Source organism: Gopherus flavomarginatus, chromosome 2 (assembly GCF_025201925.1).
Source record: "Gopherus flavomarginatus isolate rGopFla2 chromosome 2, rGopFla2.mat.asm, whole genome shotgun sequence".
Lineage (NCBI taxonomy): Eukaryota > Metazoa > Chordata > Testudines > Testudinidae > Gopherus > Gopherus flavomarginatus.
In genome coordinates this window covers 134670781-134697365 of record NC_066618.1, presented here as the reverse complement: position 1 = coordinate 134697365, position 26585 = coordinate 134670781, and the positions used below count along the sequence as shown (strand labels likewise).

The 26585-nt window shown below is 43.0% G+C and overlaps 1 protein-coding gene and 1 long non-coding RNA gene across 2 annotated transcripts in view; one reads left to right on the top strand and one right to left on the bottom strand.

The window, feature by feature from the left end:
- LOC127043996 (uncharacterized) overlaps positions 1-21350 on the bottom strand; it is a 46832-nt gene extending 25482 nt beyond the window's left edge. The window contains exon 1 of the long non-coding RNA XR_007772381.1: positions 21229-21350. This is a non-coding gene — a long non-coding RNA (uncharacterized LOC127043996). The remainder of the gene's footprint in view (positions 1-21228) is intronic.
- SEMA5A (semaphorin 5A) overlaps positions 1-26585 on the top strand; it is a 630546-nt gene that overhangs the window by 114751 nt on the left and 489210 nt on the right. The window lies entirely within an intron of this gene.

Genomic DNA, 26585 nt, shown 5'->3' with positions numbered 1-26585 from the left:
CTCCCTTCTCTACCTCTCCTGGAAAACCGCTTTCCTGGTGGCCATCACATCCGTGAGACGGGTCTCAGAACTTCGGGCCCTCAGAGTGGATCCCCTGTATTCTGTGTTCCACAGGGACAAGGTGCAGTTGCGACCGCATCCGGCCTTTCTCCCCAAAGTGGTATCGGCCTTCCACGTTAACCAGGAGATCCCTGTCTTCTTCCCAAAACCGCATTCGTCTCGCAGGGAGCAGCAGCTACACTCCCTAAACATTCGTAGAGCACTCGCTTTTTATATAGAGCGAACTAAGCCATTCTGCAGAACCTCCCAACTCTTTGTCACAATGGCTGAGTGTATCAAGGGGCTTCCTGTCTCCTCGCTGCGGATTTCCTCCTGGGTAACGTCATCCATCCGCGCCTGTTATGACTTGGCTCACGTCCCATCGGGCCACGTGACTGCGCACTCCACCAGGGCTCAGGCCTCATCAGCTGCTTTCCTTGCTCACGTGCCCATTCATGAAATCTGTCGTGCAGCAACCTGGTCCTCGGTCCACACCTTTGCCTCCCGCTATGCCCTGGTTCAGCAGTCTAGGGATGACGCAGCCTTCGGCTCCGCCGTATTGCACTCTGTGACATCTCACTCCGACCCCACCGCCTAGGTAAGGCTTGGGATTCACCTAACTGGAATGGATATGAGCAATCACTCGAAGAAAAAAAGACGGTTACTCATCTTTGTAACTGTTGTTCTTCGAGATGTGTTGCTCATATCCATTCCACACCCGCCCTCCTTCCCCACTGTCGGAGTAGCCGGCAAGAAGGAACTGAGGAGCGGGCGGGTCAGCAGGGGTATATATCCAGCGCCATGGCAGCACCACTCCAGGGGGCGACCTGCCGACCCACTGGAGTTGCTAGGGTAAAAATCTTCCGACGAGTGTGCACGCGCGGCGTGCACACCTAACTGGAATGGATATGAGCAACACATCTCAAAGAACAACAGTTACAAAGGTGAGTAACACTTTTATTGACCACCTGACCAGGACAGTGAGAGTGACTATGAAATGCTAAGGGAGATTAGAGAGGCTATCAAAATAAAGAACTCAATAATAGTGGGGGATTTCAATTATCCCCATACTGACTGGGTACATGTCATCTCAGGATGAAATGCAGAGACAAAATTTCTCGATACTTTAAATGACTGCTTCTTGGAGCAGCTAGTACAGGAACCCACAAGGGGACAGGCAATACTTGATTTAGTCTTGAGTGGAGTGCAGGATCTCGTCTAAGAGGTAACTATAACAGGACCATTTGGAAATAGTGACCACAATATAATAACATTTAACATTCCTTTGGTGGAAAGAACACCTCAGCAGCCCAACACTGGCATTTAATTTCAGAAAGGGTAACTATGCAAAAATGAGGAGGTTAGTTAAACAGAAATTAAAAGGTACAGTGACTAGAGTGAAATCCCTGCAAACTGCATGGATACTTTTCAAAGACACTGTAATAGAGGCCCAACTGAAATGTATACCCCAAATTAAAAAAACACAGTAAAAAAACTTTAAAAAGAGCCACCATAGTTTAACAACCATGTAAAAGAATCAGTGATATAAAAAGGCATCTTTTTAAAAAGTGGAAGTCAAATCCTAGTGAGGTAAATAGAAAGGAGCATAAACACTGCCAAATTAAGTGTAAAAATGTAACAAGAAAAGGAGTTTGAAGAACAGCTAACCAAAAACCTCAAAAGGTAATAAAATGTTTTATAAGTACATCAGAAACAGGAAGCCTGCTAAACAATCAGTGGGGCCTCTGGATGATTGAGATAAAAAAGGAGCACTTAAAGATGATAAAGTCATTGCGGAAAACATAAATGAATTCTTTGCTTCAGTCTTCACGGCTGAGGATGTTAGGGAGATTCCCAAACCTGAGCCGGGTTTGTAGGTGACAAATATTGGAGGAATTGTCACAGATTGAAGTGTCATTAGAGGAGGTTTTGGAATTAATTGATAAACTTAACAGTGACAAGTCACTGGGACCAGATGGCATTCACCCAAGAGTTCTGAAAGAACTCAAATGTGAAGTTGCAGAACTATTAACTATGGTTTGTAACCTGTCCTTTAAATCGGCTTCCGTACCCAATGACTGGAAGTTAGCTAATGTAACACCAATATTTAAAAAGGGCTCTAGAGGTGATCCCGGCACTTGCAGACTGGTAAGTCTAATGTCAGTACTGGGCAAATTAGTTGAAACAATAGTAAAGAATAAAATTGTCAGACACATAGAAGAACATAAATTGTTGGGCAAAAGTCAACATGGTTTCTGTAAAGGCAAATCATGTTTTACTAATCTATTAGAGTTCTTCGAAGTGGTCAACATAATGTGGACAAGGGGGATCCAGCAGATATAATGTACTTAGATTTCCAGAAAGCCTTTGACAGGGTCCCTCACCAAAGGCTCTTACGTAAATTAAGCTGTCATGGGATAAGAGGGAAGGTCCTTTCATGGATTGAGAACTGGTTAAAAGACAGGGAACAAAGGGTAGGAATAAATGGTAAATTTTCAGCATGGGGAGGAATAACTAGTGGTGTTCCCCAAGGGTCAGTCCTAGGACCAATCCTATTCAACTTATTCATAAATGATCTGGAGAAAGGGATAAAAAGTGAGGTGGCAAAGATTACAGAGGATACTAAACTGCACAAGATAGTTAAGACCAAAACAGACTGTGAAGAACTTCAAAAAGATCTCACAAAACGAAGTAATTGGGCAACAAAATGGCAAATGAAATTTAATGTGGATAAATGTAAAGTAATGCACATTGGAAAAAATAACCCCAACTATACATACAATATGATGGTGGCTAATTTAACTACAACTAATCAGGAAAGAGATCTTGGAGTCATCATGGATAGTTTTCTGAAGAAGTCTATGCAATGTGTAGCAACAGTCAAAAAAGCAAACAAGATGTTGGGAAACATTAAAAAAGGGATAGAGAATAAGACGGAGAACATCTTATTGCCCTTATATAAATCCATGGTACGCCCACATCTTGAATACTGTGTACAGATGTGGTCTCCTCATCTCAAAAAAGATATATTGGCACTAGAAAAGGTTCAGAGAAGGGCAACTAAAATGATTAGGGGTTTGGAATGGGTCCCATATGAGAAGAGATTAAAGAGGCTAGGACTTTTCAGCTTGGAAAAGAGGAGACTAAGGGGGGATATGATAGAGGTATATAAAAGCATGAGTTGTGTGGAGAAAGTGAATAAGGAAAAGTTATTTACTTATTCCCATAATATAAGAACTAGGGGTTACCAAATGAAATTAATGAGTAGCAGGTTCAATACGAATAAAAGGAAGTTCTTCACACAGTGCACAGTCAACCTATGGAACTCGTTGCCTGAGGAGGTTGTGAAGGCTAGGACTATAACAGTGTTTAAAAGAGAACTGGATAAATTCATGGAGGTTAAGTCCATGAATGGCTATTAGCCAGGATGGGTAAGGAATGTTTGTCTGTTTGTCAGAGGGTAGAGATGGATGGCAGGAGAGGGATCACTTGATCATTACCTGTTAGGTTCACTCCCTGTGGGGCACCTGGCATTGGCCACTGTTGGCAGAGAGGATACTGGGCTGGATAGACCTTTGGTCTGACCCAGAATGGATGTTCTTATGTTCTATGCCCACCTTGCCTCAGTTGCTACTGCCAGTCATCATCTAGCCTCTTTCTCTGGGACAAACTGCACTCTGTAATGGCCACTCATCACTGGCAAGGGGGTTGGACCAGCTGCCTCTGCCTATCCCCAGGCTGCACCTCTGCAGCCCCAGTGCCTCCTTACGCCTTTAACAAGGCCTCAGCCTGGGGAGTTGCCAGGCTGGAGCTGCCCTTGTCCTGCTTCCGGTACCCTGTGCTCCCAGGCAGCTAGGTCCATTGCACTCCAAGGCTGAAGTGAGACTGACCTAGCTCCTCCCTTAGCCCTTATATCAGGGCCAGCTATGGCCATCAACCTACCTAAGCTGCCTTTAACCTTTTCCCCTAGGAGCAGAGTAACTGCCCCACTATAGATGCACTTACATCTTGGCAGGTTCTGAGATACTGGACCTTAATATCACAGCATTATTCTATATGAAAAAAATAAAATAATTTTAGAGGTTTCTGAAATTGTATTAATTACAACACTTTTCTCCCACAGAGACTTGTACAGCTGGTTCTAAGGCACCTGATTTCACAGGCAGAGGAAGATGAAAAATAGCATTAATAATGCTTAAAAAATTCTATCAAATAATTTTAAAGTAGTTTTCTTTACAACATATACAAAATATGTAACGGGTTGGTGTGGTATAGATGTTTAGGAGCACTTATTTGAGATGACTTTTGTAACTCATGGTTTTGCCTGAATAATATAACCAACCCAAACTCATAGGCCTGGTCTACACTAGGGAGTGGGGTTGATGTAAGATACACAACTTCAGCTACGACAATAGCATAGCTGAAGTCAACGTATCTTCATTCGACTTACCTCCCATCCTCACAGCGCGGGATCGATAGCTGCGACTCCCCTTTCGACTCTGCTTCTGCCTCTCACCCTGGTGGAGTTCCGGAGTTGATGGAGTGTGTTCGGGGATCGATTTATCACATCTAGACAAGACGTGATAAATCGATCCTCGATAGATTGATTGCTACCCGCCGATCCAGCAGGTAGTGTGGACATACCCATAGTGATCAAACCATTATATCACACCACACCAGTAAGTATTACAGCAGTTGCACATTACCGTATAGTTACTCTTCTGTTGTTTTAAAAAATAACAGTAGTATGAATGTTTTCACATATTGACATATGGCTCTAATTTCTCTTTGGGGGTTGTTTGACTCTGATAACATTTTCCTGCTCTGTACTCTTGGAGTGCTGCTGGTGTTAGTTGTTTTGAATAAAAAGCTGATAGCATGTTAATTAAAGAAGAAAGCTTGATAAGGGTGTGGTTAGTTTGAAATAATCATATCCTTGGCTTATGAGGTGAGATGAAGCAGTTTTATGTTATTAATTCCTAGAGTGCAATTATCTCATGAACGTTGCCAGCCTTCCAAATTATTATTTTTGTTAGGATGAAATATCTTAAATTTTATGTAGGGATCCGAACAATTTAGATCAGTGAATGTGTCAGTTTTGAGATGTTTCAGTTTTGAGGGTCATAGTGATGCATCTGGTGTTAAATGAAAATAGAGTTTAATCAAATGGGATGCATCTTTTTCAGTGTATATCACCAAATAAAACGAATCCATAATATACTGTGTTCAGGAGTATTTTTATTCCTGCTCACTCATTTATTAATACTGAAAGTGACACACTAAATGGTAGTCAGAGGAAGAAAGAGTGTTAGAAATCTCAGTGTATCATTAATTTGTGAAAGTGGATATGGCTTGTAGAAGTGTTTGTGGATGGAAAGGACAGTGTTTCCCGAGGCCCCTAATGAGGGGCAGTGCAAAATGTGCTGCAATCATTTCAAAGAATCTTTTTTGACTTGTAGCCTTTGTAGGTTAATTTTATGACTTGATCCCTTTGTCTCTGTTAAAAATAAGTTCATTCTTTGAATTATTTTAGTAGCCCAAGACATAAAAGTAGTTCTTTGAAATGCATTGCAAGAACATGTTATATTGTTGCCAAAATCAGGTGAGAGAACCAAAAACTTGCAGTGTGCACAGTAACATATTAGTATTTAACATTAATTTTCACTTTGAACATTTGTTCAGGAGAACTCTTTCCTATCCAATACATGATGAATTAAAAATATGTTTAGAGGAGCTACAAATGAGTTGCTATGGTATTTGAAAGTTTAATCTTAACAGCTTTACTGCTCAGAAAAATATTATGACAAGTGTAATGGGATGCTGTCCCTGGTCTTAATCATTTGTTATACCAAGGAGGTTAGTACTCATCCAACATAGAGAATCGAAATCTGGTTTATATTATAAAATTAGAACATTAAAAAAGTGCAATAAAAGTCTGAGCACCCTGCTAGCAATGAGGCATGAATCCCAGTTTTTACTAGGTTAGTCTCTGTGTGGAGAACTGGTTATTGTGAATTGTGTTTTACAAGATTTTATAGATGCTGTTTTCCACCATTTCCATGGTATGTACTGTAAGCCTAAAAGGTCCAAGAATGTCAAGTGCATTGAAATGAGAATTAATCACTTCCGTTATGAATCCTTGAATTTAAGTATAAAGAATGTGCAATATGATTCGTAGTCAAGGGGGAAGAGCAAACAAGATGAGTCATTTACATCATAGTGAATTTTAATGCAGATACTCTTATATGAAAATATCAGTAATCTATCGTTTACAAGGTAGTAATTACATTTGATCTAAGCCTGGAAATCTAAACCAGATGATTAAATAAGCAGTTAGAATAATGCAACTTGTCTCAATGGAGCAGCTTGGGAACACCCACCTAAAGCTGTTTCCAAGCAATAATTGATTTTTCCCACATTGGCCTTTTGTTTTGAGTGATCTCACCATATTTGTTAGACTTATAAATATAGCCATCCTGTGTGCACCAGTTCAATTTAAAATAGTCAAAGCCACAAAAGAAAGACAAAGTTGATCAACCTTCTTCCTGTCATATGATGGATTAATTGAAAGCTTTACGTTCATAATAGCTCCTCCCCACCCCCCCAAACCTGTGTTTTTTAGGAGCTAGCTTCATCTGCTGTACAACACCAAGTGTCTTTTATTTCCGAGTGGCTGTTAGCATTTCCTATGAGACTGAGAACTGGCTTCCTCATTAGTCCATTGGGAGCAATTATAGGTATTGTGAAACTGAAGCTGGGACTGAATGAATTCCAGTCTCTTTTTTTCTTGTTTGTTTTTGTGGAGGCTGGTGGGAATGCTTGGTGTGATTTGAATGCAATTCTAACCAGGGCTGCAACTTTTCTTTCTCTTTGTTCATACCAAGGGGACAGTTTTGGCATCCATATAATTTTCTGCTGTAAGAAAGTGGACCACACATCAGAAGCACTGTGCCTGTAGAAATAAATTGAAAGTGAACAGAGGGGCTCCCTTTGGTGATCTTGGTGCAAGTGAACATGTTTGTGCAGTGACAGTTTCCATACAGTACATTCCTGAGGGGAACAGAGCTTATGCTGCCATTCTAACTTTCTCTCTCTCTCTATTCTTTAAAGCTCTGTCACAACAGCAGGAGTCAGAGCTGAGCAAAGCAGTACGAGGAAGGCTGCTGGCACAATCTGCTTGACAGAAAGAACAAAAGACTAATGTAGAATGGGAGAAGGTGCCAAAAGAAATAGACCATATCTCCCTACTGAGTTCATAATGTGCAGTTAGCTGCATTAGGTGGATGGCTAAACTGGGTTGATTATACAGGTTTCCCTGAAAATGTTTTTTTGGGGAGAGGCAGGAGATTACTTTTGCTGGCAACCTACACCTCACTAGACAGATGTGACATGTCTGCAAAAGAGACTTGTCATTTTGCCCTCTACAGCCAACTGCTGCTGGCAAAAGGGAGGAATTTTACACGGTGTCATCTGATAGGCTATTGGATCCATAGAGACAAACTCATGTTGAGCCCAATTTTCCTCTTTTGCTTTCACTTACTCTTATGTTAATATTTACATACTCTTTTGTTAATATTGATAAATCTTGAATGATGGACTGGATGCTTTAACTTGCAGTTTGTAAATTAAAGACCTGCACCCAAGAATGTATCAAATCAACTTAATCCCAGAGATTATATCTCTATGAAGAAATAGTAATAATAAATAAAATCGTGGTTTATCCAGTGAATCTTTGAAGCAACCAGCTGTCTTCAGAATTTCATGCCACTTTTCTGATTTACAGATGCTCTACAATATTTGAAATGAGGCATGAACTGGGAAATTGTCGGTAAGTGATGAATAGCGGTGTGCATCCTTCCCATCCAATTTGAGGCATGTGAAGAAAGAAGTAAACAAGAACAAGGCACTTGTATTCCAAGCATAATAACCAATCACTCTCCCTCTTGCCTTGTGTCTTCCATTTCAATACTGTTTTTTGTTTCTTTCAGTTTCCCCAATATCTGTGCTTTATTGGAGTATTCAAGGTATTGCCCATGAATCAAGATTTTTTCCCTCATACACTGCCTTTGCAAACTCCTGCCTATGCATACTGAGATTGCTTTCATGTCTGTAAGATGCACAAGGCTTCCTGGCCAAAAGAAGTTTGATTTTCACCCACACAACACAAAGGCTATGACAAGTAACCTAGCTTACACTACGGGAAAAGGGAAGGAACCTGTGCATCATTAATCTCCCACCTTCAACTGAATGAATATTATACTGAAGTGAAACATTCAGCTACTCAGAGTGCAGTGGTGATAGTTAGGTACTGACCCACAATTTATGGTATTTCTTTGTTGTGAAAACTCTTGCATTCTGACTGACTTGAAGGTTGCTGTGTGCAGTGTGTTGTAATCACTTTGATCCCAGGATATTAGAGAGACAAGGTGGGTGTGGTAATATCTTTGATTGGACCAAGCTTGAAGGTTTGTATCAGCCACTTGGAGAACAAATATTTGAACATTCACTGTGTGCTCAATTTATCAGAAAACAGAGTAGTCATACAAATTCCTCTGCTCTGACTGACTACTACTTTCAGAAATGCCCACCCTACTGCCCACAACCAACATGGCGGCCTGAACTTCTTACCTTCCTCCTCAACTCCTCTCCCCATAAGTCCCAGATATTAAATATAATAAAACAAGGAGACAGAACAAGGAGTAGTGATCTCAAGTTGCAATGGGGGAGGTTTAGGTTGGATATTAAGGACAACTTTTTCACTAGCAGGGTGGTGAAGCACTCAAATGGGTTACCTAAGGAGGTAGTGGAATCTCCTTCCTTAGAGGTTTTTAAGGTCAGACTTGACAAAGCCCTGGCTGGGATGATTTAGTTGGTGTTGGTCCTGCTTTGAGCAGGGGATTGGACTAGATGACCTCCTGAGGTCCCTTCCAACCCTGATATTCTATGATTCCATGAAAAGGCAAGGTCCAACAGTGTTCTGCAGAAAACCCACATTGGGAGAGATTTAACTCACGATTTCATCAGAATTGTTGCATCTGGGATGAAGGTTCAGGGATGTAAGGGACCAGGGCTTAGGCAGTCTGGCTTAGCCAGTCACAGCTTGGCTGGTGTCCACAAATCTAGGACAGCCACAAGGCTGTAGTCAGCAGGCAAGGATCACAGTAATCACTATAGCCAGGATCAATAGGCAAGAGCCAGGGTCAGAGACCAAAGGTAGTACCAGGCTGGAATCAGGAGGAGAGAATCAGCACCAGAGTCAGGCTAGGGTCGGAGATGGAGATCAGAGAGCAAGGTGAGATCTGGAGTCACAGCAAGCCAGAAGTTTGTACAGCTACCCAGAGGACTTCCTGGGGCTCCCTCCAGGGTTAAATCAGAAGGCCATAGGGTTCTGGACCCTTTAGGCAGTATTTCCTGTGGTGCCTAATCACCAGAGTGCTCCTTGGATGTAGCTTTCTGCATGGCCTCCTGGTGATGATGTGGGAACATCAGAAGTTCCAAGCTCCACAGACTCAGCATCTAGTCCCACAAATCCTTGTAAGGGGTTGACCACCTGGAAATGCAGATGGTGTGCAGCTCTCTAAATCTGAGGCTGTCACCCAAGAATCACTGACCCTGAATCAGATTCCCCTGAGGGATTTCAGGGTATGGAGAAGGGCAACGAGAAAGGACAAAATCATGGGAGGGAAAATGTGCTTCATTATAATAATTACAAGTTCTATGTTCACTTTGTCATGTGGGTCTGTGGTTATTACATTCTCATAAGCAAACTAGGGAAATATGGCCTGGATGAAATTACTATAAGGTATATGCTTAACTGATTGAAAGACCCTCATTAGAGAGTAGTTATCAATGGTGCACTGTCAGACGAGGAGGACATATCAAGTACTGTCCCTTGGGCCCAGGAGAGACCCAGTATGATTCAGTGTTTTCATTAACAACTTGTATTATGGAGTGAAGAGTATGCTTATAAAATTTGTGGATGACACCAAGCTGGGAGGGATTGTGAGCACTTTGGAGGACGACGTTACAATTTAAAATGATCTTGTTAAATTGGAAAATTGGTTAGAAATCAATAATCCGATAAGGTATGGTCAATCCAATGTATGGTTCTCCACATAAACTTTTCCAGAGTACACCACCATTAACAATGTCTACATGCCAACAGTGACTCATGCAGATGAGGTAAAGGGGGTGTTGCATGAAGATCTTATGAGGGTCATTAGAGGTGTTCCCCTTCAGGACAAACTGATTGTCCTTAGAGCTGACTCTGACATCTGGAGCAGGATGTTAGGCCATCATGGCATTGGAAGGTCAAACACCAATGGACAACTACTACTCTGCAAAGTGTATTGAGTTCAGTCTCACTATTACCAACACAGTCTTTCAACAGGACAACAAATATAAGACAACATGAATGCATCTCAGGTCATAACAGTGGCACATGCTGGACTATGTAATTGTACGGTCTAGAGTCTGTAAGAATGTACATGTCACCCACTCTTTGAGAGGTGTCATATGCTGGTGTCAGACCGCTAAAGAAGATCAATGTGGTAGTCATGGAAAAAGACCCCCGCAAACAAGCAAAGATGGAACAGACACTGGAGACTGCATTAGCTGAGGTGCCAGAGAACTCCTCAGACATTGAGGCAACTTGTCAGAAGCTCAGAGATGTCACAAATAATATGGCATCCACGATTCTTGGCTTTGTAAGGCAGAAACACCAAAACTGGTTCGATGAGAATGATCCTGAGATAGACCAGCTACTGGAGACCATGTCCTAGTCCCAGATCCTGGACAAGAAATCAGCAATGAAGGCGGCCAGGTACCATCGGGCTAAACATATACTACAAACCCAGTTAAGGCTAATGAAGTACCACTGGTGGTGGCAGAAGGCTTCAGAACTGCAGGAAGCAGTTGAAAAGCATGACATGACCTTCTGTGAAGGTCTCCATGCTGTTTATGGCACAAAATCCAGTGGTACAGATCTTGTCCTCATAGCAGATAGTAACTGGCTGCGCACAAACAAAGGTGATATTCTTTCTCATTGGGCAGGGCACTTTGGTAGTTTCCTGAACTGTCACTATGTCTGACAAAGCCATCAATTTGCTACTTCAGTGTCCTATCCTAGAGGAGCTGTATGTAGACCTTTCTTTAAATAAGGTTACTAAGGCCATCAAGCAGCTGTCTATGGGCAAGTCTCCAGGCCTGATGGCATTCCACCTGAGTATACAAATGTGGAAGTGCCCACCTGGCCAGGAAACTCACCTGCTTTTCCAAGACTATATGGGAACAGGATATCATGCCCCAGGAATATAAGGATGCTTTCATAGTTCATCTATACAAAAGGAAGGGAAGCAAATCTAGCTGGGACAACCATTGTGGAATATCACTGCTGTCTATAGCAGGGAAGCTCCTTTCACGGGTTGTCATCAACCGGCTCATTTCTCACCTAGTGGACTGATTGTATCCAGAGTCACAGTGTGGGTTTCATTCTGGCCATGGCACCTTGGACTTGATTTTTGACAAATATAAGACAAGGCTTGTGAACAGAACAAGGACCTGTACGTGGTTTTTGTTGACCTGATCAAGGCTTTTGGCATGGTGAATCACCAATGCCCATGGAAACTCATAAATTTGGCTGCCCAGAGAAGATGATTGCTGTCATCTGCTCATTTCACAATGGCATGATGGCCAGGATGATAGTGGTGACTTACCAGAGGCCTTCACTGTCACCAATAGCACCAAACGAGGATGTGTAATGGCATGAGCCTTCTTTGCTGTTGGCTTATAATTCATGCACTTGTTCGCATTCCAGGACTTTGATAGATGTGTACACTTTTGGTTGAGATTGCATAGGGATCTATTCAATCTACAGCAACTCAGGGTCCACACTAAGGTAACTGAGTGGCTGTTAAGAGAGCTCCTGTTTGCTGATGACTGTGAGAAGCCATAAAAATCAATAAACCCCAAACTGCCATCAGTACTAGCTGAACACTCATCCATTAAAGCAATGGGAGATTCCATCATCATCAGATTTCATCATCTCCATTTTAACACAGTTTTTGTCTTAGAATAATTTAATCTGCTCCTGTATCTTTTCCAGCATTTCATTAATAGTTGGTATATATGAATATTGCCTCTAGCACAATGGAAGGTGGGAGACAAGCTCATTTGTTTAGATAGAACTGGGTTGTGAGGGTACAGAACTTGAGAACCATTGTCCAGTTGGACATATTAAAATGTGCAAGGAGGAAAGGAATGGGAAATACACTGCAGGTGGATAATTGTCCAGTTCTGTGTGCATTCTTGCAGCTTGTGCACTTTTCTGGAACCTGGGGGATGGTCAGGGACAGTGTCTGCATGGGACAGGCAGTCAGATTTAGCTGTAACAATGCTATGCTTTGAGATAAGCACATTTGTTTTCTCTCTATCATGTAATATCAAATTCATCTTCCTTTCTTAAAGTACTGAGTTCTAAGAGCTGAGTGATTTTTTTTTCAGAAGTTTACCTATATTTTCTTAAGGAAATATTCTCCATAATATTTAGTTAGGATTTCCATACAGCTTTGATAGACATTTCTATTACTCTCCTCTACAACCTGATTCCCTCAGCCATTTTTAATACTTCTGGTGGTTTTGGAGAGTGTATTGCCTCGTGGATTAAATCTGCTGAGTCACAGATATTTCTTTCCTTCCTACATAATTATTGTGAGCTTTTAGAAATGCCAGAATTCTAGAAGTGCTTGAGAAAAGACATCTCTTCCCATCCTTCCTTAGTAAACCAAATCTGCAGTTTCGGTACTTTTTTGTTTGTTTGTTTCAGTTTATGTCACTAATGTACTTAAAGGCATTCCCATTCCCAATAAGACATGCTTTCAGTTGGGCAATTTACTGCAATTAGGTTTAAATAGAATTGATTGTACTACTCAGTTGTGAGTTGCCATTTATATCATAAGCTTTGTTGAATGAATTGTCAAGGATAATGAGAACTAATGCCAACAGAAACACAAGAAAACATGTCCGTTATAAAGAGGACCTCAGTTACAATGTGATTACATGGCTGCATAAATTGCTGCATATCTACCTGGCTGCCAAAAGCTCAAACTTTCCCCAACTTTGATGTCAAAACTCCTGTTAAGAGACAGGTAAATAGCTGCCCTCTCTCCTGCTGGAGAGAAAGCCTTTGTCTCCTTTTGTTCGAGTAACAGACTAGAAAGCATAATATCAATGAGTATCCATAATTTCTTATACAGGGATGCTTAGTGTCGTATCATGGATCTTGAAAGTCATATTGTGTGTGAAGGGAGATGACTGATCATCATAGCAGTAGATATGTCTGCAGGTTTTGTGTCTGTTGTTTGATGCTGCTTTGAGTTTTGAATAGATTGTAGTCTGTGGGGAGCTTGCTTCTGACAGTGAGCTTAGCAAGGAAGGCCGGAAGAGGATGGCAAGGAAAGATTTCTATTAGGATGAGGTCACCATACAGCATGGGTTTTAATTGTTTAAAGATACCCTGTAGGGTTCCAGTGTGATGTCGGAGGTGACAACTAAGGGTATGTGGTTGCAGTTGTTTTTTTCTCGCCCCACATTGAATCAGGTTCTCTTGGGGCATATGGGTTGCCCATTCCAAGATGCAGTCTACTTTTTGTTTGGTGAAGGCAGTTTACAGTGGGTTAACCTGTGTATCCCAGTCTTTTCCCCAGATCATATTCTGTGGTATCTGAGTGCCTGGCTGTAGGTAACAGATTTCTTGGTGTGTTTGGGGGGTTATTGGATCTGTGAAGGAAAATGTGGTGATCTGTGGGTTTCTTGTATATAATTGTCTGCAGAGTCTGATTGTTGAAGCTGATTGTGGTATCCGGGAAGTTGATGCTGGTGTGAGAGTCTTCTGGAGAGAGTTTGATGTGATAATTGCTGAAATTGTGATGGAAATATGTATGGGAGATTAGGTCATCTGTCCAGGGGCTGAAAATATCATTGACGTATCTCAGGTATATTATTGGTTTCATGGTGCATTTGTCCAGAAATTCCTCCTCAAGGTGGCCAATGAAGATGTTGGCATGTTGGGGAGCCTTCCTGGTACCTATGACTGTTCCCATGGTTTGGGAAATGTGTTTGTTGTTAAATGTAAAAGTGTTATAGGTGAGGATGAAATAGATGAGTTTGGCAATGGGTTTGGAGTCAATATCTGAGTGTTGTCCTTTGTCTTGTAGATATTTGAGGCAGGCAGCAATGTCATCATGTTGAGGGATTTTGGTGTGTAGGGTGACGACATACATGGTGGCAAGGAAGGTGTTCTGAGGCAGGTTGTTAATGTTGCATAGTTTCGGAAGAAGTTGTTTTTGTCCTGGAGGAATCTGGCCCTTTGTGTGGTGAGTGGTTTGAGAATAGTTTCTGTAAATCCCGATAGTCCTTTAGTAAGAGTGCTGTGGCCAGATAGGATGGGTCTGTCTGGGTTCTCTTGTCTCTGTATCTTGAGAAGCACGTAGAAGTCCCTTAAGCGGGTTTGTGAAGAATGAGTTGTAGAGTTTCTTTTGGAGTTGTTTGGGAAAACATTTGATAATATCCTTTAATTCCTGGGAGAACTGTGGTGTGGGACCTTCTTTGAGTTCTCTATAGTAAGTGGTGTTGAAAAGTTCACTACATGGCCTCGTTGACACAGTCATCATAATTGAGGACCACAATGGTGGCCCTTTGTCTGCTGGTTTGATCACTATCTGGTGGTTGGATTTCAGAGACTTTATCGCTGTCATTGCATATGTGGAGAGGTTGTGCTGGATGTGATGTATGTTGAGGATTTCACAGTCACTTTTCATCCTGAATTTGTATTTGAAGGCATTATGTGTTGTAAAGTTACACGTTCTTTAATTTGCCATCAAAGAGAGTTCCAGCATGTTTAGGGAAAGATTACTATAAAATATTTAAAGACTCACTGATGCATTCTCAGAAAGCAAAATTCATCCCCTCCCCCTTCCAAAATTGGACCCTGGACCAAATGCATTTCTGATGTAAGTCCACTCAAGTCAGTGGAGTTACACCAGTGATGAATTTGGTCTCCTGTCTTTTAAATGAAGTGGATGCACTCCATTGTTTAAATATTTTTGCAGCATTTAAACTAACAAAGTGGATAAGCCAGCTTGTGGAACATACTGACTCACATGAAAACTGGCTCAGATGTTACACACTGAACATTTTTAATGGCTTTTTGTTTGTGCATTATTACTTCAGCTGTACAATTATGGGAGTCTGCTGCATATGACCAGACGCTTTCTTCATAACCTCAAGCTATATATACTCTGTTTTTTTTCTCCTTCAAATTATCCTCTATGATTCTGCCAGACAACATATTATTTCCCCCCCAGCAGTGCATACTGGAGGCAGTATTGGGTGTGATGCTTTCTGCATTGTTAGGCAATGAGCTTTATAAGCAGCTGCAATTTTCAGGATTAATCTCTTCATTATTATTTGTAATCTGCATACCTGCATGAATCTGTTCAGTCTTGTTTTCCAGAAGTCTGAGCTCTGACTGAGATACTGTGAAGTCACTTTTCTTGGAAAAAAATCACTATATTATTATTTTAACAGAGATTCACTCTAACTTGAATTGTGGTTTGCACATTGCAGTGCATTGAAACTATTTGGAACTTGAGTCTGTTTAATTACACCTCTACCCCGATAGAGTGCGACCCGATATAACACAAATTCGGATATAACATGGTAAAGCAGCGGGGAGCCCCTTTAAAGCTCCACCCGAGCCCTGCTGCTTTACTGCGTTATATCCGAATTTGTGTGGAGCCCTGGGCCCTTTAAATCACCACCTGAGCCCCCTGATAGAGCTCTGGTGGTGATTTAAAGGAACTGAGGCGCCCCACAGCAGCTGGAGCACTGGGCCCTTTAAGTCCCTGCTGGGGCTCTGGCAGATGATATAACACGGTCTCACCTACAAGGCGGTGAGATTTTTTGGCCCCCGAGGACCGTGTTATATCGAGGTAGAGGTGTATAACTGGAGTTTAATTATATCCAAGTTCATGTTAAGCAGATTCCACTGTATCTGAAAGCTTCAGCTCTGACATTCTATCACTCATTCGTACGCATGTATTTGATTTTAAGCTCCTCAGGGCTGGAACCGTGTCTTCCTATGTTTGTATAGTGCCAGCACAATGGGGCCCAGTCCTAACTGGGACCTTTGGGCAGTGACACAATTCAAATAAAAAATGCTATTCACTTTTGGGCTGTCAGCACTGCTCTTCACCAGGCATTTCAAAACACATACCTAGGGTTGTCACACAGCTGGTATTTTAATGTCACAGTCTAGTCTTCTCATAGACTCATAGACTTTAAGGTCAGAAGGGACCATTATGATCATCTAATCTGACCTCCTGCACAATGCAGGCCACAGAATCTCATCCACCCACTCCTGTAACAAACCCCTAACTTACGTCTGAGTTACTGAAGTCCTCAAATTGTGATCTGAAGACCTCAAGCTGCAGAGAATCCTCCAGCAAGTGACCCCTGCCCCACGCTGCAGAGGAAGGCGAAAAACCTCCAGGGCCTCTGCCAATCTGCCCTGGAGGAAAATTCCTTCCCAACCCCAGATATGGCGATCAGTTAAACCCTGAGCACGTGGGCAAGACTCACCAGCCAGCACCCAGGAAAGAATTCTCTAAGGTAACTCAGATCCCAGCCCATCTAATATCCCCTCACAGACCACTGGGCATACTTACCTGCTGATAATCAAAGCTCAATTGCTAAATTAATTGTCAAAATTAGGCTATCCCATTATACTATTCCCTCCATAAACTTATCAAGCTTAGTCTAAAAGCTAGATGTGTCTTTTGCCCCCACTACTCCCCTTGGAAGGCTGTTCAAGAACTTCACTCCTCTAATGGTTAGAAACCTTCATCTAATTTCAAGTCTAAACTTCCTAGTGTCCAGTTTATATCTGTTTGTTTGTTCTTGTGTCCACATGGGTACTAAGCTTAAATAATTCCTCTCCCTCCCTAATATTAATCCCTCTGATATATTTATAAAGAACAATCATATCCCCCCTCAACCTTCTTTTGGTTAGGCTAAACAAGCCAAGCTCTTTGAGTCTCCTTTCATAAGACAGGTTTTTCATTCCTCCGATCATCCTAGTAGCTCGTCTCTGAACCTGTTCCAGTTTGAATTCACCCGTCTTAAACATGGGAGACCAGAACTGCACACAGTATTCCAGATGAGGTCTCACCAGTGCCTTATATAATGGAACTAACACCTCCTTATCTTTGCTGGAAATACCTCGCCTGATCCATCTTAAAACTTCATTAGCTTTTTTAACGGCCATGTCACATTGGCAGCTCATAGTCATCCTCTGATCAACCAATACTCTGAGGTCCTTCTCCTCCTCTGTTAGTTCCAACTGATGTGTCCCCAATTTATAACTAAAATTCTTGTTATTAATTCCTAAATGCATGACTTTGCACTTTTCACTATTAAATTTCATCCTATTACCATTACTCCAGTTTACAAAGTCATCCAGATCTTCCTGTAGGATAGCCCGGTCCTTCTCTGTGTTAGCAATACCTCCCAGCTTTGTGTCATCCGCAAACTTTATTAGCACATTCCCGCTTTTTGTGCCAAGGTTAGTAATAAAAAGGTTAAATAAGATTGGTCCCAAAACTGATCCCTGAGGAACTCCACTAGTAACCACCTTCCAACCTGACAGTTCACCTTTCAGTACGACCCGTTGTAGTTCCCCTTTAACCCGTTCCTTATCCACTTTTCAATTTTCATATTGATCCCCATCTTTTCCAGTTTAATAATTCCCCATGTGGAACCGTGTCAAATGCCTTATAGAAATTGAGGTAAATTAGATCCACTGCATTTCCTTTATCTAAAAAATCAGTTACCTTCTCAAAGAAGGAGATCAGGTTGGTTTGGCATGATCTACCTTTTGTAAAACCATGTTGTATTTGTCTCAATTACCATTGACCTCAATGTCCTTAACTATTTTCTTCTTCAAATTTTTTTCCAAGACCTTACATACTACAGATGTCAAACAGGCCTATAGTTACTCAGATCACATTTTTTCCCTTTCTTAAAAATAGGAACTATGTTAGCAATTCTCCAGTCATACAGTACAACCCCTGAGTTTACTGATTCATTAAAAATTCTTGCTAATGGGCTTGCAATTTGATGTGCCAGTTCTTTTAATATTCTTGGATGAAGATTATCTGGGCCCTCTGATTTTGTCCCATTAAGCTATTCAAGTTTGGCTTCTACTTCGGATGTGGTAATAGCTACCTCCATATCCTCATTCCCATTTGTCATCCTTCCATTATTCCTAAGCTCCTCATTAGCCTTATTAAAAAGCGAGGCAAAGTATTTATTTAGATATTGGGCCATGCCTAGATTATCCCTAACCTCCACTCCATCCTCAGTGTTTAGCGGTCCCACTTCTTCTTTCTTTGTTTTCTTCTTATTTATATGGCTATAGAACCTTTTACTATTGGTTTTAATTCCCTTTGCAAGGTCCAACTCTACATGGCTTTTAGCCTTTCTCACTTCATCCCTACATGTTCTGACCTCAATAAGGTAGCTTTCCTTGTTAATCCCTCCCATCTTCCACTCCTTGTAGGCTTTCTGCTTTTTCTTAATCACCTCTCTGAGATGCTTGGTCTGCAACTCCTGCCTATGATTTTTTTCCCCTTTCTTGGGATGCAGGCTTCTGATAGTTTCTGCAACTTTGACTTGAAGTAATTCCAGGCCTCCTCCGCCTTTAGATCCACAAGTTCTTCAGTCCAGTCAACTTCCCTAACTAATTTCCTTAATTCTTTAAAGTTAGCCCTTTTGAAATCAAAAACCATAGTCCCAGATCTATTTTTGTTTATCCTTCCATCTAGTTTGAACTGAATTAGCTCATGATCACTTGAACCAAGGTTGTCCCCTACAACCATTTCTTCTATGAGGTCCTCATACTCACCAAAACTAAATCTAAAATGGCATCCCCTTTTGTTGGTTCTTCAACTACTTAGTGAAGAAATCCATCGTAACTGGAGAGCGCTCTCCCGTTGGCTTCAGCGTCCTCACCAGAAGCGTTATGTAAGCTTCTAGTATAGACCTGCCCTGAATCTCTTGCAAATATCTTTGCATTTTATTTATTGAGTCAGTTTGATTGTCCAGCATTCTAAGTGCAAATCCTGTAGGTTTTTCACTGCTGTTTGCATTGTTGTTGCTAATTTTACTGCTTTAGGCCCAGTTAAATTCCCCTCCACTAGCAAATGTCTTTGAAATCTCTCATTAGTAATACCAGAAACAAATCTGTCCTGCATTTTATCCTCTAAGCCATTCCTGAATAAGCAATATTTTGTTAGTCTGTTTAGCTCTGTCATATACACAGCTACAGTGACACTTGGCCTCCTCATTCTAGGATGAAACTGGAAATATTCCGCAATAATATTGTTTGGGTTTGTGTGAAGCGCTCTGTTAAGATCTTCTGCAGATCTTCTAAACGTTTATCTCCTGTTTCTGTAGTTTTAACAAACTCCTTAAGAGGGAGTAGGTTTTACTGCCACAGACACAAAGGAAAATTGCTTTGTTTGTCTGTGACTATAATCTCTTTTTTATAAGCAAATAGTGGCCTAGTCTCTCAATATGTGGCTGCCAATCCTCATTTTCTGCATTAAATTCCTCAATTTTCCCATAAATTGCCATTCTTATGCCCTCATCACCTGTTTTGTAAAGGGATCCTCACTGCACAAGAAACACTCTTTCCTTACAGGCTGGGAATGGGCTGCTTTATTCAACTATATACAGAGTGGGGAAAACAAATACTAACTAAACATGAAGAAAGAGAGGGGAGGAGCATGGCACCAGCCCATAATACTATGAGTTAATCCAGTAAGTCCCGTGATCACCACCTCACTACACTTTTCTTATGTCTTTTACTGGCTGAAAAGGTCCATTACACAAAGTACACCCTCATGTTTTGTTTACCAAATCAACATTTTGGGGAAGTTCATGCTTGCTTGGTTAATATTAGCTAGGGCAAAATACTTGTGTATATACACTCCGTAGCTATGGGGTTTTTTGTTTGTTTTTGATATTCACCCTCCCCAATAAATTATTGAATGCCAGCATCTGAAAAACTATAATATAGGTAAACTTTGTAACAGTATCTCTGATTAGATGCGTGGCCATTTGAGCTGGGCAGCCTGATTCTGCAACCCTTATTCGCATTCACTGAAGAGGGCTGCAGGAGCTCATTCTGTTGACAGGAATGTTGTTTAGAAATCTCTTCAACCATAATGTAATTTGAGATTCTATGCTGCATTCAAAGATACTTCTCTCATGATGAATGGATTTTGGCCCATTTTGGCACCAAATTAATTACAATTAATAGAACATTAATGCAAACTGTTGTAATAAGCCAGCAGGTGGCGCCTTTGTGCGAGCAGCCATGTGATGGAGTATCAAGAATCTGGAGGATTCCAGGAAAATTGGGAGGAGCTGGAGGGTTATCATAACCTTAGTCCCAGATTTGGACCTTAGCGTCCAAAATATGGGGGTTAGCATGAAAACCTCCAAGCTTAGTTACCAGCTTGGACCTGGTACTTGCTGCCACCACCCAAAAAATTAGAGTGTTTTGGGGCACTCTGGTCCCCCTGAAAAACCTTCCCTGGGGACCCCAAGACCCAAATCCCTTGAGTCTCACAACAAAGGGAAATAATCCTTTTTCCCTTCCCCCCTCCAGGTGCTCCTGGAGGGATACACAGACACAAGCTCTGTGAAACTACACAGAGTGACTCCCCCTCTCTGTTCCCAGTCCTGGAAACAAAAAGTACTTTCCTCTTCAGCCAGAGGGAATGCAAAATCAGGCTAGCAAATTCAACACACACAGATCTCCCCCCTGATTTCTTCCTCCCACCAATTCCCTGGTGAGTACAGACTCAATTTCCCTGAAATTTCCCAGTAAAGAAAACTTCAACAGGTCTTAAAAGAAAGCTTTATATAAAAAAGAAAGGAAAAATACATACAAATGGTCTCTCTGTATTTAGGTGACGAAATACAGGGTCAATTGCTTAAAAGAATATTGAATAAACAGCCTTATTCAAAAAGAATACAAATCAAAGCACTCCAGCACTTATATTCATGCAAATACCAAAGAAAAGAAACCATATAATTTACTATCTGATCTCTTTGTCCTTACACTTAGAAACAGAAGACTAGAAAGTAGAAACTACTTCTCCAAAGCTCAGAGAAAGCAGGCAGACAGAAAACAAAGACCTTAGACACAAAATTCCCTCCACCCAAAGTTGAAAAAATCCGTTTTCCTGATTGGTCCTCTGGTCAGGTGCTTCAGGTGAAAGAGACATTAACCCTTAGCTATCTGTTTATGACATGCCCCCCAAATTGCAGACAGTGGGGAAGCTCACTGGCGGCGATTTCCTTCTAGAACTTTAAAATAAACAGATTACTACAACACATGCACCTTTACATATACTACTAAATATATAACTAACAGACTTCTACATTTTAAGAACACTTTTTAACTACTGAATTCTGGGAAACTCTCATGGGAGAGAGCATCAGCAACTTTGTTAGAAGCTCCTGTGATGTGTTGAATTTCAAAATCAAAATCTTGGAGAGCTAAACTCCAACGAAGAAGTTTCTTGTTGTTCCCCTTGGCAGTATGAAGCCACTTTAGTGCAGCGTGGTCAGTTTGTAGTTGGAACCGCCGTCCCCAAACATATGGGCGTAGCTTTTCCAAGGAGTACACAATGGCATAGCATTCCTTTTCACTGACTGACCAGTGACTTTTCCTCTCAGACAGTTTCTTGCTGAGAAACACGACAGGATGGAAGTTGTGATCTGTTGCTTCCTGCATGAGCACTGCTCCTATACCACGCTCAGATGCATCCGTGGTTACTAGGAATGGTTTGTCAAAATCCGGGGCCCTGAGCACAGGGTCAGACATGAGCGATGCCTTAAGTTGGGTAAAGGCCTTTTGACACTCATCAGTCCACTTAACTGCATTTGGCTGGGTCTTTTTGGTCAGGTCGGTCAGTGGGGCAGCGATTTGGCTGTAGTGTGGTACAAATCGCCTGTAGTATCCGGCCAAGCCTAAGAAGGATTGGACCTGCTTCTTGGACCGTGGGACAGGCCACTTTTGGATAGCATCCACCTTGGCCTGTAGGGGGTTTATGGTTCCTCGACCCACCTGGTGCCCCAGGTAAGTCACTCTGTTTTGGTCTATTTGACACTTTTTGGCCTTAACAGTTGGTCCTGCCTGCCTGATGCGCTCAAAGACCTTTTCCAGGTGTAGTAGGTGTTCGGGCCAGGAGTCTGAAAAAATGGCCACATCATCGAGGTAGGCAACTGCAAATTCTCCCAGTCCAGCTAGTAGACCATCTACCAGCCTCTGGAAGGTGGCGGGTGCATTTCGAAGGCCGAAAGGAAGGACATTGAATTCATACACCCCCGCATGGGTGACGAATGCTGACCTCTCCTTGGCAGGTTCATCTAGCGGTACTTGCCAGTACCCCTTGGTTAAGTCTATTGTAGAGATGAACTGGGCACGTCCCAACTTCTCCAATAGCTCATCGGTACGTGGCATTGGATAGTTGTCCGGACGAGTTACAGCATTTAGCTTACGGTAGTCCACGCAAAAGCGTATTTCCCCATCTGGTTTGGGTACCAGAACCACTGGAGATGCCCATGCACTGGTAGATGAGCGGATTATACCCATCTGTAGCATGTTCTGGATCTCCCGTTCTATAGCAGCTTGGGCATGAGGAGACACCCGGTAGGGTGGGGTTCTGATTGGGTGAGCATTACCTGTATCAATGGAGTGGTATGCCCGTTCAGTCCGTCCTGGGGTGGCTGAGAACAATGGGGCGAAGCTAGTGCACAGCTCCTTGATTTGTCGCCGCTGCAGACGTTCCAGGGTGGTTGAGAGGTTCACCTCTTCCACGCCACCGTCTTTTTTCCCGTCGTAGTAGACACCGTCAGGCCACTCAGCATCATCTCCCTGGACTGTAAACTGACAAACCTGTAAATCTCTGGAAGAGAAAGGCTTGAGAGAATTAACATGGTACACTTTAGGCTTTAGTGAGGAATTGGGAAATGCTATGAGGTAGTTTACAGTTCCCAGGCGCTCTTGGACTGTGAATGGCCCTTCCCATGATGCTTCCATCTTATGGGCCTGTTGCGCCTTCAAGACCATAACCTGGTCTCCTACCTTGAAGGAACGTTCTCTGGCATGTCTGTCATACCAGGCCTTTTGCTCTTCCTGAGCATCCTTTAGATTCTCTCTAGCAAGGGCTAAAGAGTGTCGGAGGGTGCTTTGCAGATTGCTTACAAAGTCCAGAATGTTAGTTCCTGGAGAAGGCGTAAACCCCTCCCATTGCTGCTTCACCAACTGTAATGGCCCCTTAACCTCGTGACCATACACAAGTTCAAACGGTGAAAACCCTAAACTGGGATGTGGTACAGCCCTGTAGGCAAACAGCAACTGCTGCAACCCTAGGTCCCAATTATTGGAGAATTCGTTGATGAATTTTCGTATCATGGCCCCCAAAGTTCCATTGAACCTTTCCACCAGGCCATTGGTTTGATGGTGGTACGGGGTGGCAACCAAGTGATTCACCCCATGCGTTTCCCACAGTTTTTCCATGGTCCCTGCCAGGAAATTAGACCCTGAATCTGTAAGGATGTCGGAGGGCCAACCTACCCTGGCAAAGATGTCTGTTAGGGCCAGGCACACAGTGTTAGCCCTGGTGTTGCCTAGAGCGACTGCTTCTGGCCATCGGGTAGCAAAGTCCACTAAAGTCAGTACGTACTGCTTTCCTCTGGGCGTCTTTTTTGGGAAAGGGCCCAGAATATCCACAGCTACTCGCTGAAATGGGACCTCAATTATGGGGAGTGGCTGGAGAGGGGCCTTGACCTGGTCTTGAGGCTTTCCCACTCTTTGGCATACCTCACAAGACCGGACATACTTGGCAACGTCCTTGCCCATCCCCTCCCAGTGGAAGGACTTCCCCAACCGGTCCTTGGTTCTGTTCACCCCAGCATGGCCACTGGGATGATCATGGGCTAAGCTTAAGAGCTTCCCCCGGTACTTAGTTGGAACCACCAACTGTTTTTGCGGCTGCCATTCTTCCCGGTGTCCACCAGAAAGAATCTCCTTGTATAAAAGTCCTTGGTCTATAACAAACCGGGATCGATTAGAAGAGCTGAGAGGCGGTGGGGTGCTCCGTGCCGCCGCCCAAGCTTTCTGAAGGCTGTCATCCGCTTCCTGCTCAGCCTGGAACTGTTCCCTTGAGGCTGGGGTCACCAGTTCTTCCTCAGACTGTGGACTTGGGCTTGGTCCCTCTGGAAGCGATGTAGGTGATGGGGTTGTTTCCGTTGCTGGTGAACCGCTCTCCGCTGGTGCACCTGAGGGTATTTCAGGCTCTGGCTGAGCCTTTTGGGTATGGCTGTCTTTGGCTTCTGCCAGTTCTGGCTCGCTGGCGCCCTCTGGCGTTGAGTTTGAAGATGTGGTTGCACTTGCTGGTGCTGGTTGCTGTTCCAGTTCCGGGCCTGGGACTGGAGGTGCTGTGGCTGTTTCAGTGGTTGGCATGGAATCTGGGTCCACTACCTCTGTCTGGGTCTCTGGTAACCCAGACGGGGCGTCTGTGGACGGTTCAGGAACAGGAATGAGTCTGGAAGCTTGCCTGGTTTGGCTACGTGTAACCATTCCCACTCTCTTGGCCCGCCTCACCTGGTTGGCCAAGTCTTCCCCCAGTAGCATGGGGATAGGATAATTGTCATAGACTGCAAAAGTCCACATTCCTGACCAGCCTTTGTACTGGACAGGCAGTTGAGCTGTAGGCAAGTCTACAGCTTGTGACATGAAGGGGTAAATTGTAACTTTGGCCTTTGGGTTGATGAATTTGGGGTCAACGAAGGATTGGTGGATAGCTGACACTTGTGCCCCCGTGTCTCTCCACGCAGTAACCTTCTTTCCGCCCACTCTCAAATTTTCCCTTCGCTCCAAGGGTATTTGAGAGGCATCTGGGCCTGGGGATTTTTGGTGTGATGGTGGTGTAATGAATTGCACTCGCATGGTGTTCTTTGGACAGTTGGCCTTGATATGTCCCAGTTCATTACACTTAAAGCATCTTCCATCTGATGGGTCACTGGGCCGAGGTGAGTTACTGGAGACTGGTGAGGTGGAAGAGTAGGGTGTCTGTGGCTTTACTTGGGTGGTATGTGGGGTCTTTGGCTGTCCTCGGTTGTAGGGTTTATGGTCTGTGTGCCCCTTGGGGTATTCGTTCCCCTTGACAGTAGCTTTCTTGCTTTCTGCCACTTCCATCCATTTGGCTCCAATCTCCCCCGCCTCAGCGAGATCTTTGGGTTTTCCATCTTGTATGTACCGTGTGATGTCTTCAGGAACACCATCCAAGAACTGCTCCATTTGTATGAGGAGGTGCAGTTCTTCCAAGGTTTGAACGTTGTTTCCTGTTATCCAGGCCTCATAGTTTTTTGCAACGTAGTAGGCGTGTTTGGGAAATGACACCTCTGGTTTCCACTTTTGGGTTCGGAAGCGCCGACGGGCATGATCTGGGGTTATTCCCATTCTGTATCTGGCCTTGGTTTGAAAAAGTTTATAGTCATTCATTTGCTGCTTAGGCATTTCAGCTGCCACCTCTGCTAAAGGTCCACTGAGCTGTGACCTTAATTCTACCATGTACTGGTCTTCGGGGATGCTGTACCCAAGACAGGCTCTTTCAAAATTTTCCAAGAAGGCCTCGGTGTCATCACCTGCCTTGTAGGTGGGAAATTTCCTGTGCTGTGGAGCAATAGTTGGCGCCGGGTTGTTAGGGTTGGCTGGCACATGCAGCCCAGCTTTTGCCAAGTCCAGTTCATGTTTTCTCTGTTTTTCCTTCTCTTCATTTTCTTTTTGTTGTTTTTCCATTTCTTTTTGTTGTTTTTCCATGTCTCGGCGGTGGGCCGCCTCTTCTTCTTCTTGCTTCCTTCTGTGGGCCAACTCTTCTACTGCTTGCTTCCTTCGGTAGGCCACCTCTTCTTCTTCTAGTTTTCTTTTGTGTGCTGCCTCTTTGGCTGCCTGTTCTCTTTGGTAGGCTGCCAGTTTGATGCTTTCTTCCTTTTCTTTCATCTCCATCTCTTTTTGTTTTATTTCTAGTTCCTGTTTGTGTTTTTCCATCTCTCGCCTGTGTTCAGCTTCTTTGATTTGTTCTTCGGCCTCAATTTTTGCCTTAGAAGTCATGGTTCCTGTTTTCTTGGGTTGGAGTGCCCTCCGGTGTTTACCTTCTGAACTGCAGGTTCTCTGTTGCCTCCTGATGTCTGCCTAGCAACAGTGCCTTTAGCTAATTTTCAATGTTAAGTAAACCTGAAAAACCACTTTATTTGCATGCATATAGTGCTGGTACTGACTCTCAATGGGAGTGCTATTGTGTGACAAAGGACCCTTAACAGTCTGGTAATGGCTTCTTGCTTAACATGCAAGCCACAAACTGCCAGAGAGAGCAGAAAAAAAAATTCTCTCTGGTTCCCTTTTAAAACCA